Raw genomic sequence first — 12,137 nt, 5'->3', positions numbered from 1 at the left:
ACTTGTAAAATGATTACAAAATAAAAGAACATAAAAATTGAACATGGAGTAGAAAATGAGCATGTCATGCCTTGTACACACTTCATACGCGCAAGCGTCTCTAATTTAAATTTGCATGTCATTGATGCTATCTATATCATGGTAATTTCACTAATTTGACTTGTGGTGCCAACCCATGTAGCTAGGTGTGTTTGTAAGAAAAACAAATTTGTGAAGTAAAATTTGACTTTTATTCTTCTTTATACAATTTGATTGTATTTCATTTTATATTTTCTGAACAAATAATATATCTACATTTGATCCATTTGATTGCGGTAAATAAAATAATAATAATCAGTAATTACTAATTAAAAAATTAAAATAAATAAACAATCTTTATTAACAAACATAAACGGTTATTTTGTATGAGAGTGTTTTCAAAAATTATTCTTTTAGTTAAAGCTTTTTCATTTTTTTAACTTATTATTTAATTTGATTTTTATTTGTTATATTTATTTATAAATTAAATTTTAATATTTTTAAAAATAAATTATCAATAATTAAAAATAATATTGTGTTGTAATATAAGTTATTCATCTTAACTCTAAAATATAACTTATATATTTAAAAAATTATTTATATAAATTTTAAATATGATTTATGTAATTAAATATAATATTCATCAAAAAAATTACACATATGAGATCATTATTATTACTACATTGGCGATTATCATCATTATCATTATCAATGTCACTGTTACATGATAATAATAATAATGTTAAAGATTATAATTGTGTGAAAGTAACAAAAATAATTATTTCCTATATCATAGACTTTTAGTGACTAAATAAAATTCATCATTCTAAAATGATGAGATTTTTCATTTAATCATGTCCCATATTATTTTTTTATCCACTACTAGAAAGATTGTATTCTAAGTCGCTTATTTTGCCATATCTACATCGGTTTTAAAACCGACTTAGATAAGGCCGTCGTAGATGAATGATCATATCTAAGTCGGTTACGTAAAAACCGACTTAGATGTATTTATACATCTAAGTCAGTTTTTAAAACTGACTTAGATGTATTTATACATTTAAGTTGGTTTTTACAAAACTGTTTAAGATGTGCACATACATTTAAGTCAGTTTTTATCAAAACTGACTTAGATGTATATATGCACATTTAAGAAACCGACTTAGATGTATATGTGCACATCTAAGACGGTTTTTATTCAAAACCGACTTAGATGTGCATATATACATCTAAGTCAATTTTTTCTTAGAACCGCTGTAAATTGTATTTTTTTTAATCAGGTTAATTTTTAAAATAAAACTGATTCAATTATAAATAACCTGAAAAAACTGATTCAATTATCCAATGTAAGAGAAACCAACATAGACCAATTTGGGATCGTTATCATTATAGAAATGGCTCAATTACATTATTATATAATATATATAATACTAAAGAAACAATATACTTGAAAACCAAGAGAGGCTAATCTAGTATCCATAAAGAAGAGTTTTTCTCTTACAAGGAGAAGAGAATATCAAAAAAATTAGGTCACACTACATTAGACATGCACTAGGCATCCTAATACTGAAACCACATTCACCTATTTCTAAATTTTACATGTAATATTAGACCTTTCAACATGATCTATTTCTAAATTTTTTCTAAAAACAAATTTTCCCAATGAATCTAAATATCTTCCAATTTGGTTTCCCCCAATGGTGTAGCATCTTCAAAAAGCTGCAACATATATACATCATATATTAGTTACATCAAATAAGGCACATAAGATAATCTGGCTAACTTCTAAAATCTAATTATAAGGTTCATATGTTGGTGTCTTTAAATTTAAGTTTAGAACTATAATTATAATTAAAAGAACTAAATCGTTATATTTACTTTGACTTATTATTTAAAACACTACTTATTGTTAACTTGATTGTTAAAATAGTTTCTTGACAAGTAATTATAAAATTTGTTTTAGTTATTAGAAAATTATTATTTTAAATACATGATCAAGTATTGTATAGAAAATTCTTTTTCCCTCTGGCTTTTGCTGCCAAAGTTGACTATCTCATTAAGTTATGGTTACTTTTTCTAAACTAAAAATGAGTTGCTGGAACTAAATCAGAAAAATAGTCGTTAAGGAATCGAAAGCTTTTCGATTACTAGTTCAGTGACTTTCTAAGCTCTGGAGCTGAATCTATATCTCTCCATAAGAATTACGGTGCCTTAGTATAAGAATTGTGTACTTAAATGAATATTATTGTAAACCTTGAGTGTATAAAAAGCAGAATCATCCTTAACTTAACGCACATTCTCTCTTCTTTTCCTTTTCTTTGTTATTAATTCTTAGTTTAATTAGGCACTTGTAGCACTCAATTGTCTATGTCAAAAGGAGGACACAATGACTCGAAACTATCTAAATCACGCTTCAAAAATGCTTAACAAAGATTAAGACACAGAAGAACGTGGTCAGAATAAAAAACACGGCCAGCAGAGGGCTTAACTCACCATAAAGAACAACATAGTAAAAAGGAGCAAAGACTCTAGACATGTCAGTGGGTTGATAGAACATGAGAAAATATAATTTAAAGGGAGAATAATGAAAATAAAATAGAACTCGCCAAGTTTTAGAGAGCTCAACACCAAAGTAGTAACAGGACATATCAAGCCACGATCCTCTGATATCATGCTAATATTGTGGGATTTTACGTATACATGGAGGGAGAGGTAAACTCTTGTTCATATTAACTAAGATGTATTACAGTTTACAATGTATTGATGAGTGTAAAACCTAGAGCATTAACTTTTACTTGTACTAAATTATGATCCTAACTAATTAAGAAAAGAAATCATGATAAGATGAGTAAATATAGGATAACCAATCCTAATTCCTAAGAGATAATGAGGAAATAAGGAAACAAATCCAATTGAATAATGTAAAATATGATAAGATATGATTCATATATTCTAACATTATATAATATATCATATATATGTACACATTGTGATATTTCAAAAAGAAAAACGTGTATTGCTTACCAGCTTCTTCCAATTGTGGTACACCTCGGTGATGTTTTGCCTCTTCCATTGGACCAAATCAAAAACAAGTTTCTACGGCACCATTAACATTGCCCTTCAAATCAATTGACCACATAGAAGGAGAACCCAATTGCTTAAGAACTGGACTGTAACTTGAATTCAACCATTTAAAGTCTTCAATGTTTTGAACTTGAATGGTTGCCTTTCTTGGCGGATTCACCAAAAACCACATCCTCATTGCCGCATAATTGAGCCTATCAGTAACAATGTGGAAAACACGTTTTGAGGTGTCCTGCAAAATTATTAAAATAACATTATTAATGATATAGCCAGAAATGAAAGTGTCACTGTTAATATCAAATCAATCCTATATGCATAAATTGTAATAGGTTAAACTAACCATTTGGTCCCTATAGCTGACAGTGACACTTGCTAAAAAATCAGTCCTCATATGAAAAAGGCTCAAGTTTTAGTCCCAATAAAGACATATAGGGACTAAAACTTATGAAAAATAGTAAAAGCGTGGACCAATGTGTACAAATAATGAGGGTGTATATGGACTATAACTAAAGATTTTTGATACAGGGACTGATTCCTAAATATAAGATTAAGGACCAAATGGTTAGTTTAATCAATGTAATTCGAAGGTCTAAAGCTAACTGCTAACCATTCATATAGTTAATGGATGAACGCATAAATTCTTTTTGGGGAGGGAGCAAGTTACAGTTAAAAGATAACATGGAAATATTATATATTGACTATAATCAAGTAGATGGTGATACACATATTTGATATAGATAATGATGCACCAACCTGTACTAACCTCTTGCATATTTGATATATACAATAATATTTTGACAACAGATGCTGCATAATTTAATGTAAGTGGGAAATGAATTCAATCATATGAAGAGCAAATCAAATTCATAAGACACTTACGTGCTCTTAAATAGAGTTAAACCAAAGCTAGGGAAGTTGTCAAATCCGCATGAATCCCCAATACCACTGAAGAACCACTTAAAGCAACTCCAGAAGCTTTACATAGCGCTTCCCTGCTTCCCACCAAATTCTCTTGTACTGAAGGATCACAAACTGCAGTTTCACAAACTGCAGTTTCTTAGTCTTATGGTTTGAAAATGATACTTTGTTGGCCCTGTTTGATTTCTTTCCCGTGAAGGGACACACTCTCCCTGAAAAAACAATAAAATCACAGCACTATAAGAATCAATCACCAGGCTGCTAGTTAAAACTGTTTCAAAACAATTATCACAATTGCAGTTGGATGCCTCACAAACCAATGACTATGTTTCGTGAAGATTCACACAAACAAGCAATAATATTAGTTATGGATGTCAAATAATATTGTTAGTTATGCATGTTCTCTAATTAAAAAGTTAAGAGGGAATTTGGTTTCAAAAATATATTCTCTATTTTCAATTTTGAATAAAAGACGTCCAGTTACTTTTACTTTATTTTCTGTTTTAAAAAATTTATAGAACAGTGAAATTAAGAAACAAGGAAATTCATAAACAGGAAGAATCAGCATAATTAATGTAGAACAAATTATGCCTACACCTCCTATTGTTTTTTTCGAAATTCACGTTATATTCCTACATTTGTTTTCTTATACTAATCCCCTTTATTGTTTGAAATACGTTATAGTCACACCTAATGTTACTCGAAAAACAAATTACAGCAGGTCCAGTCTGCCTATAAGGAGGGTATATGCAAGTTATCTTGTGAATTTCGGGGTGTGGGAAGCAATTTGGGGTTGCAGATTCTGAGGCCGCTCAACTGAGAGGTGACGAACCCAAGATCCGCTGAAAAGGGTGAAATGAATCCTTCATTTGACATTTGAGGAAATGAAAATGAAAATGAAAGTGAAGAAGAAGAATTGACTTACAAGGCTTACTCAAACCGAAGTTGTTCCTGAATGAAACCGCACAAGTTGCTGCTGCCATTTTGCCTCTGCCTTTGTTATCTCTTCACACTTCACTGCCCACACACGCTGCACCCGGATAAGTGATAACATCTATATTCAAACCCTTTTCTTTTTAATTTTAATTTTCCTATTATTATTATTATAAAATACTTACATATGTTTATAATCTACAATGATTTTTTCAATAATAATAACAAGTACAAAACAAGAACCGGGTTGCGGAGCTGCGAACAATTAAATAGGAGAAATTTGAGAAATGGAAGAGATAATATGGTTTTGAGACCATCCGTTCAGCCACTGGAACACCTGAACCGGGTTGCTGCTGCTACTTTCCTTTAAAACACGAAACCTAGAAAAAGAAACGGAGAAAGGGAGTAACGGGAAAAAGCGGCTTCAAGTTCAGCACCAGCCAGAAAGCTCACCCAATATTAACTCAGAAAAAGAAAAATACTATAAAGAAATAAAATCACCCAGAAAAATCTCAAAACTACGTCGATAGAGGGAAATGAGAAAATGAAGAGAGAAGATTAAACTTGGTAATGGTTGCTCCGAAATATGAGAGAATGAAGAGAGAAAATAAAGAGGAAATACCTTGCCGTCGTTGAGGTTGTGCTCGCCGGAATCGAGTTCGCTGAAATATGAGAGAATGAAGAGAGCTTTCGAGAACTGAGAGAGAGAACGAGGGCTGTGGCTGACAGACTGAACGGTGCGCATAAATTGAGGGCGAGGTCGCGAATTTTGGGTCTCCATCTAAGTCGGTTTTACTAAAAAACCGTCGTAGATATACTCTATTAAGCTTTTCTGCTACGGGTATTCACTAAACCGTCGTAGATAATGTTCCTTTTATTTACAAAAATGTCACCGTGTTTTATTCTACATCATTTTTCAATACACCATCTTAGAAAATATATATTGTTAAAAACAGAATATTATGAAAAAAATTCCAAAAAATTTTATTTGTTTTAAAAAAAAGCTAAAAATTATTTCGTTGAACAATGATAATTAAAAATAGATTTAAATAAATTTTTAACCATCCACTCTAAAAGAATTTTATTTTTACTGTAGTTTATCTTAAAAAAAATTGTAACTTTTAATTTTTATTAATTTTTTGTTACATAAATTAATCATAATTGAAATTAGTCTTATCTATTAAGTACTATTAATATACATTAAGAATATTGATGCGTATATAATTACATAATAATTATTAAATTATATGATATATATATATATATATATATATATATATATATAATTTTATTATTCGCACATAATCATAGAGAATGAATAATTGTTTTTAAAATATTTTATATTTTCAAAAAAGAATGTCTTATCATAAGTAAATAGAGAAATTACAATGTTATATAATTTAACATCGAATAAATAATTATGTAAACATCAATAATCGATTCTATTATAATTTTTTAACATATAATCATTTAATAGATAAGACTTAATTTTAAGAATTAACGAGAAATTAAAATATGACAAAAAAAAATTTGAGTTTTCAATAGAAAATCAATCATATACTATGTTTTCCTTTTCTTCTATTTTTTTTTCTTTTAAATCAAACAAAGGCTAAAAACTTAGTTGAACTATAATATCTTCTTCTTTTTCAACGATTGTATGTCACAACTTCATCGAATTCTCAACGTGGGTATATGAACAAGGGTTTTCAAAAGGAGAAAAATAAAAAAGGGAACGCGGCATCAAGAACTTAGAATATAGTGGCGATGGCTTCTAACTCTTAAAAACGAAAATGATAACAAATGAAAATATTGCAGTTATTTTTATTGTTATTTTTAGTGTTTTTTCAAAAATAAAAAAACACTATTGTATAATGTACCTAAAATATTAATTTCTAAATCTTATTTTTTGATGCAACAATAAAGTGAATCTCCATCACAATTAAAAATTTATATATTTATATTTTATATAATTCTTATTTAAAATTTTGATTGATATTTTTTTATATTTACATTTAAATCAATAATTGACTTAATTTTTTAATAAAAAATTATAATTCTTTATTTTATTTGTTAAAAATATAAATATCTAATTAATTTTTAGTTTTTCTTATTTTAAAAATATATGGTGAGATAATTCATATAATCTTCTAATATGTAATAGGTTAAGTTAGATTGAAATTTTTTCTAACTTTTCAAAAAGTAAATTGAGTTAGATTGACTCATTTAAAATATCAATTCATGCTAAACTAATTTGGATGGGATAAATTGATTAATTTTAACAGTTTTATTAAACACTTATAATTAATAAAATAATTATAATAAAAGGTTAAAAAAAATATTTTAAACTAAATAACCAGATAAAGTCACAATAAAATCTGTAAAATTATTCCACCCGTACGTTTAAACTTAAGACTTCAACTATTGTGATCCACAAAAATACTTTTAGGGTTATCATTTGGTTTGACAACACATCTTGATTCTCAGTTACTAACAAAATTTTACAATGTTTACGATCAAAATCGATGAATTACGTTTATATATGGTTATAAATTTTTACAAGTTATGCGCTTCTTAAAATTGTCACCCAAATTTCGTTAAAGGCCAGTCTCTTTCAATTTCAATAACTAAAACCACAAAAATTGAAGACAACCAAATGAATTTCAGCATTTTGGATAAAAGGCAAGGTGTAGTAGAGAAAGCAATCAAAGCCAAATATTTGATTATTGTTTGTTGGAGAATTATTCTTTTATCCTAATTTAGTCATTAGATCTTGCAATTAAACTGTGATTCCTATAAACTTTGTACCTACAAGATAACTAACAAAAGAAACTAGCTATTGAACATCTTCAATAGGTTTAAACAAATTACTATCATGTTCAGAGCTAACAATACACTTTCGAACATTCAGCATTTGGAAACGTACGTTGAACATCCGAGACCAAGTGCGTATTTGTTTTACTCAGTTTCCAAATTTCAAAGCACGAATAACATAATTTCTCTTTCACATAATTTTGATGTTGAATGAATCTGGATGATAGTACAAATACGTCTAAAGTGTTTGGTTATTTTCATTTCTTCAACATTCACTATCATGTGACCATTCTCTTTACTTTTATCAAGGATATTAAAGCCATTGAAATAATTAAAAAAACAAACATAATTTAAATAATATTTCATCAAGTCAATTTGTAAACCAAGAATACCATAGAATTCATTAATTGAAATAATTTTAACAAAAAAAAAGCTAACAAGAAAGATTTAATTTATTTTTGTAAAGTGATTGACCAAACAAACTTCTCTATATAAAAACATAAAGTGACAATAAAATTCATAAAATTATTTTATAAGTTTGAACTTAAAAACGTGAACTATAGTCATCCATAGAGAATACTATTGGGATTTTCATTGTGTTAGACAACACCTTCTTATTATTGGCTACAAACAAAATTCTACAACCCTTGTGATCATTTCCAAATGGTATTCCTATCTTGGTCAAGTTGATTTCACCTTGTAGATCGTCTAAGATGATAAGGATTTTTTGCTTCATCTTTATTTTATCAGACAAACAACTAGCTTTTTCCTCTAGAGTTTTCTCTTGGAATTGTAAACCCAACTGGTTCCCAAGTTTTTCTTGAATATTTCTCATGTCTAGTGATTTTTTCCACCATAGATTCTTTTTTACCATGCTTGCCTTTATAACCACATCAAATTGCCCATCCCTCTCAACTCTTCTAGTGATTTTCTTCACTGCATTGTTTCTACTCTTATAACTTGATCCGTATAACCCAATCATGATAATATCCGGTTGTCTTAGAGTTGTTATCATTTTATCAAAAATCTTGTCCCTGTACGAATAAGGAGTGGCAGCACCACAACCTCCACCTCCACCACAACCTCCACCTCCACCTCCACCACAACCTCACCACAACCTCCACCTATAAAAGAACCTAGTACATGGACATGTGCAATGTATGGAACAAATTAGTTAGAAAGTAATATAGTAATTACAAAGTAAGTAATAAAGTTGAAAAAAAATATGGAAAGAGGTGAATTCTAAGTCATAAGCTTATGAAATTCAAACTTGAAACTAAATATATATATATATATAACATATTCCTTAAGCTTACAAAATGGAAAAGGAAAAAAGATAATATTATAAAGGTGAAAAATATACAATATATGGCAAATTAATGAAACTCGCTTCGACTACTGGTATTATAATACATTATCATAAATCATTTAAAATTAATTGTCTCAAACTGTGACTGAGATCATAAAACATAATGCATAACAATTCTTTAATCATTTCATAGTAGAAATTGATGCAAATAAAGAAAATACGCAAGAAACTAATATTTGAAACTAATCGATGGAATTTTGATAGAAAACATACAAATAGGATTGCAAAATGGCCTACCAAAGTTGCTCAAATTTTCAAGGTAAAATATAACTCAAAAGTTGAAGTAGAATTTTTTTTTTATATGAACTTCATTCATAATTGTGCTAATTAAACACATATAACATTGTCAACAAAACTAAACTCAATTGTGTTGCTTTCCTGTAGTTTGTTAACAACACAAAATGTTGTACATTATTCTATAAGAATAGTTTCTCCAATAGTCTTTCTCCATCAAACACCACATCTATAAAATATCGAGTATGTTAATTACTAATGTATCAAATTATAAAATTTTAGAACTTATATATAAAAAGAAAACCACTGATTTAACAACAAATTTTTAGCTAGTGTATTATGCATCTAATTTATTTATAATGGTTCAAATTATTATAATATGTTTAAAATTATAGTTTTCTTTGACCTCTGAAATTTAAAAATTACGAAGATTAATTCTGTTAATATATTTAAATATGTTAATGAAAAATTCATTATCAAGTCTTCCTAACATTCAAGTTTATTGTTAAAGAAATGAATGATTAAAGTAATAGATTTGTTGATTACGTTAGCTTTTGCACCATCAAACAACATAAATTACAATAAAGTGATAGAACTACAAATGAGAGCACAATGTCAAATTTCACTATAAAATATTATTATTTTAAAATTGATTAACATTACATTTAAATATTTTGGCAAAGAACAAGTGGTTGTGGATACATGGAATTAGATTTTTTATAAATGTATCGAAATAAATGGATTGTTTTGAAACTCGTACCTGAACCATACATTGGGACAATTTCAGCAACCGCTTCTGCAATGGAAATAATGGGTTTCTTTCCTTAGTCTTGTTGTTTTAATTTCTTGTGAAACTGAAAATAATGCATGATGAACATCAAACACAAATTCATTATGACAACGGAACACTAATGGAAGTTTTAAGATTACCTTTTGTGCACAGATCGATCAATAAACTCTTATGGTTTATATAGACTTGCTTGCTTCTCTCAATGAAGGATGAGATCGAGAGAGACCAATATATATAGCAATAAAGAAAAAGAGCGAAGTTGCTGGGAAAGTGGGAATGCAGCCAAGACTTTGACTTTCATGAGGCAGAGCAGAGCCGTGTTTAATAAGTATTTAGGTCTAAAACAAATTTTTTTATTTATATTTTACTTTTACGGAGGAGAAAATAAGATGTCATGCCTTATGCGCACTTCATAGTTCATACGCGCAAGCGTCTCTAATTTAAATTTGCATGTCATTGATGCTATATATATTCGTGCCAACCCATGTAGGTGTTTGTAAGAAAAATAAATTTTTGAAGTAAATTTTGACTTTTATTTTTGTATACAATTTTATTGTATTTCATTTTTATTTTTTTTAAACAAATAATATCTACATTTGGTCCATTTGATTGCAGTAAATAAAATATTAATAATCAGTAATTACTAATTAAAAAATTAAAATAAATAATAAATATTTATTATTAAACACAAACTATTATCTTACACGAAAGCGGAACTATTTTTTAATTAAAGTTTTTTCATTTTAATTTATTATCTAATTCAGTTTAATTTATTATATTTATTTGTAAATTAAAATTTAATATTTTTAAAAATAAGTTATCAATAATTAAAATAATATTGTGTTTTAATGTAAATTATTTATCTGAAAATAATATTGTGTTTAAAAAATATATATATATATATATATATATATATATATATATATCGCGTTAAGAAAGAGTAAAAATCAAATTGTTAAAAAGTTTAGGAAGTAAAAACTTATTTAACTTTCAAAATACTATAATTTGAGATAATTATTTTAGTTTAATATAAAATAATTATATTTTTTTATCTTTTTATTTTATTTATACATTTTTAGGTATTGTATTTATTAAAATATTCATTTTGATTATTTTTCTATATTTAAATTGATTTAATTTTATTTTAAATTAATGATCATTTTTAACTTTGTAACATAATTTTAAATCAAAATGAAAAGCTTGTAACACTAGAGTTACCCATATAACAATTATAAGTTTCAATTGATGTTCAATCTAATATAAAAGAGCGACAACCATGATAAAATTGTTTGATAAATATATTCCACAAGCAATTAGTAAATAGTAAAATTAGTTTTTATTTTAATTTTTCAATAACTTTTGAATTATTCTTATTTTTTTTTACCAAATTTATAACACTTTTGTTTGAATTTACATTGCGTTCAATAATATGAATAGAACTAAATTTAATAAAACAAGTTTCAAATATTAAAATCAATAAAAGAAAAATTTAAATCATATCCCAAAATTAAAACAATAATTATTTAAAAAAAATTAAACCAAACTTTAAGAAATAAAGAACTAAAATAACATCTTAAAAGAAAAAACTAAAATGAAATAAATAAATAAAAAAGAAGATAAAGACCATAAATATAATTTGTTACAGGAGATAACGAGATTTACTTCATAATTTTATTTAAGATTTAATTGTTGTTAACCTTTATTTACTTATTTACTTCTTTTAAATACTAATAACTATACTAACCATTCTATTTGTTTCATAATTTTTATTAAACATTTAATTGTTCTGAACCTTTATTTGTTTCTTTTAAATATTATTAACTCTACCGACCATTTTAATTATTGTTCTTAAAACTAATTATATTTCACCTTGTCTAATTTCTAATAACGTAGGAATTTATACTATTTTGTTCAACTCATGGTTTGTTTTTTAATAAAATGTTTAAATTAAGATCAGTGATAACTTTATGTAAGGTCAAA

The 12,137-nt window shown here is 27.0% G+C and overlaps 1 long non-coding RNA gene and 1 other non-coding gene across 9 annotated transcripts; both read right to left on the bottom strand.

The window, feature by feature from the left end:
* Positions 1-1,404: 1,404 nt before the first annotated feature.
* LOC145954481 (uncharacterized) lies at positions 1,405-5,776 on the bottom strand. Of its 8 annotated transcripts, none has more exons than XR_014431680.1 (6): positions 5,576-5,775; positions 5,139-5,333; positions 4,946-5,050; positions 3,982-4,862; positions 3,043-3,334; positions 1,405-1,737 (listed from the first exon to the last, which is right to left on the bottom strand). It is a non-coding gene; the product is annotated as an uncharacterized LOC145954481 (long non-coding RNA). The 8 variants fall into 8 exon arrangements; XR_014431681.1 differs by having other exon boundaries at positions 4,946-5,037; XR_014431684.1 differs by having other exon boundaries at positions 4,946-5,037; positions 5,197-5,333.
* Positions 5,777-9,392: 3,616 nt separating this feature from the next.
* Positions 9,393-10,570, bottom strand: LOC109791270 (uncharacterized). Its single transcript, XR_014431686.1, has 2 exons — positions 10,298-10,570; positions 9,393-10,221 (listed from the first exon to the last, which is right to left on the bottom strand). It is a non-coding gene; the product is annotated as an uncharacterized LOC109791270 (transcript).
* Positions 10,571-12,137: the final 1,567 nt, after the last annotated feature.

This window comes from Cajanus cajan, chromosome 2 (genome assembly GCF_000230855.2).
Source record: "Cajanus cajan strain Asha chromosome 2, NIPB_CcT2T_4, whole genome shotgun sequence".
Classification (NCBI taxonomy): domain Eukaryota; kingdom Viridiplantae; phylum Streptophyta; class Magnoliopsida; order Fabales; family Fabaceae; genus Cajanus; species Cajanus cajan.
Note: the sequence above shows the minus strand (reverse complement) of the source record. Positions and strands in the feature narration are given on the sequence as shown.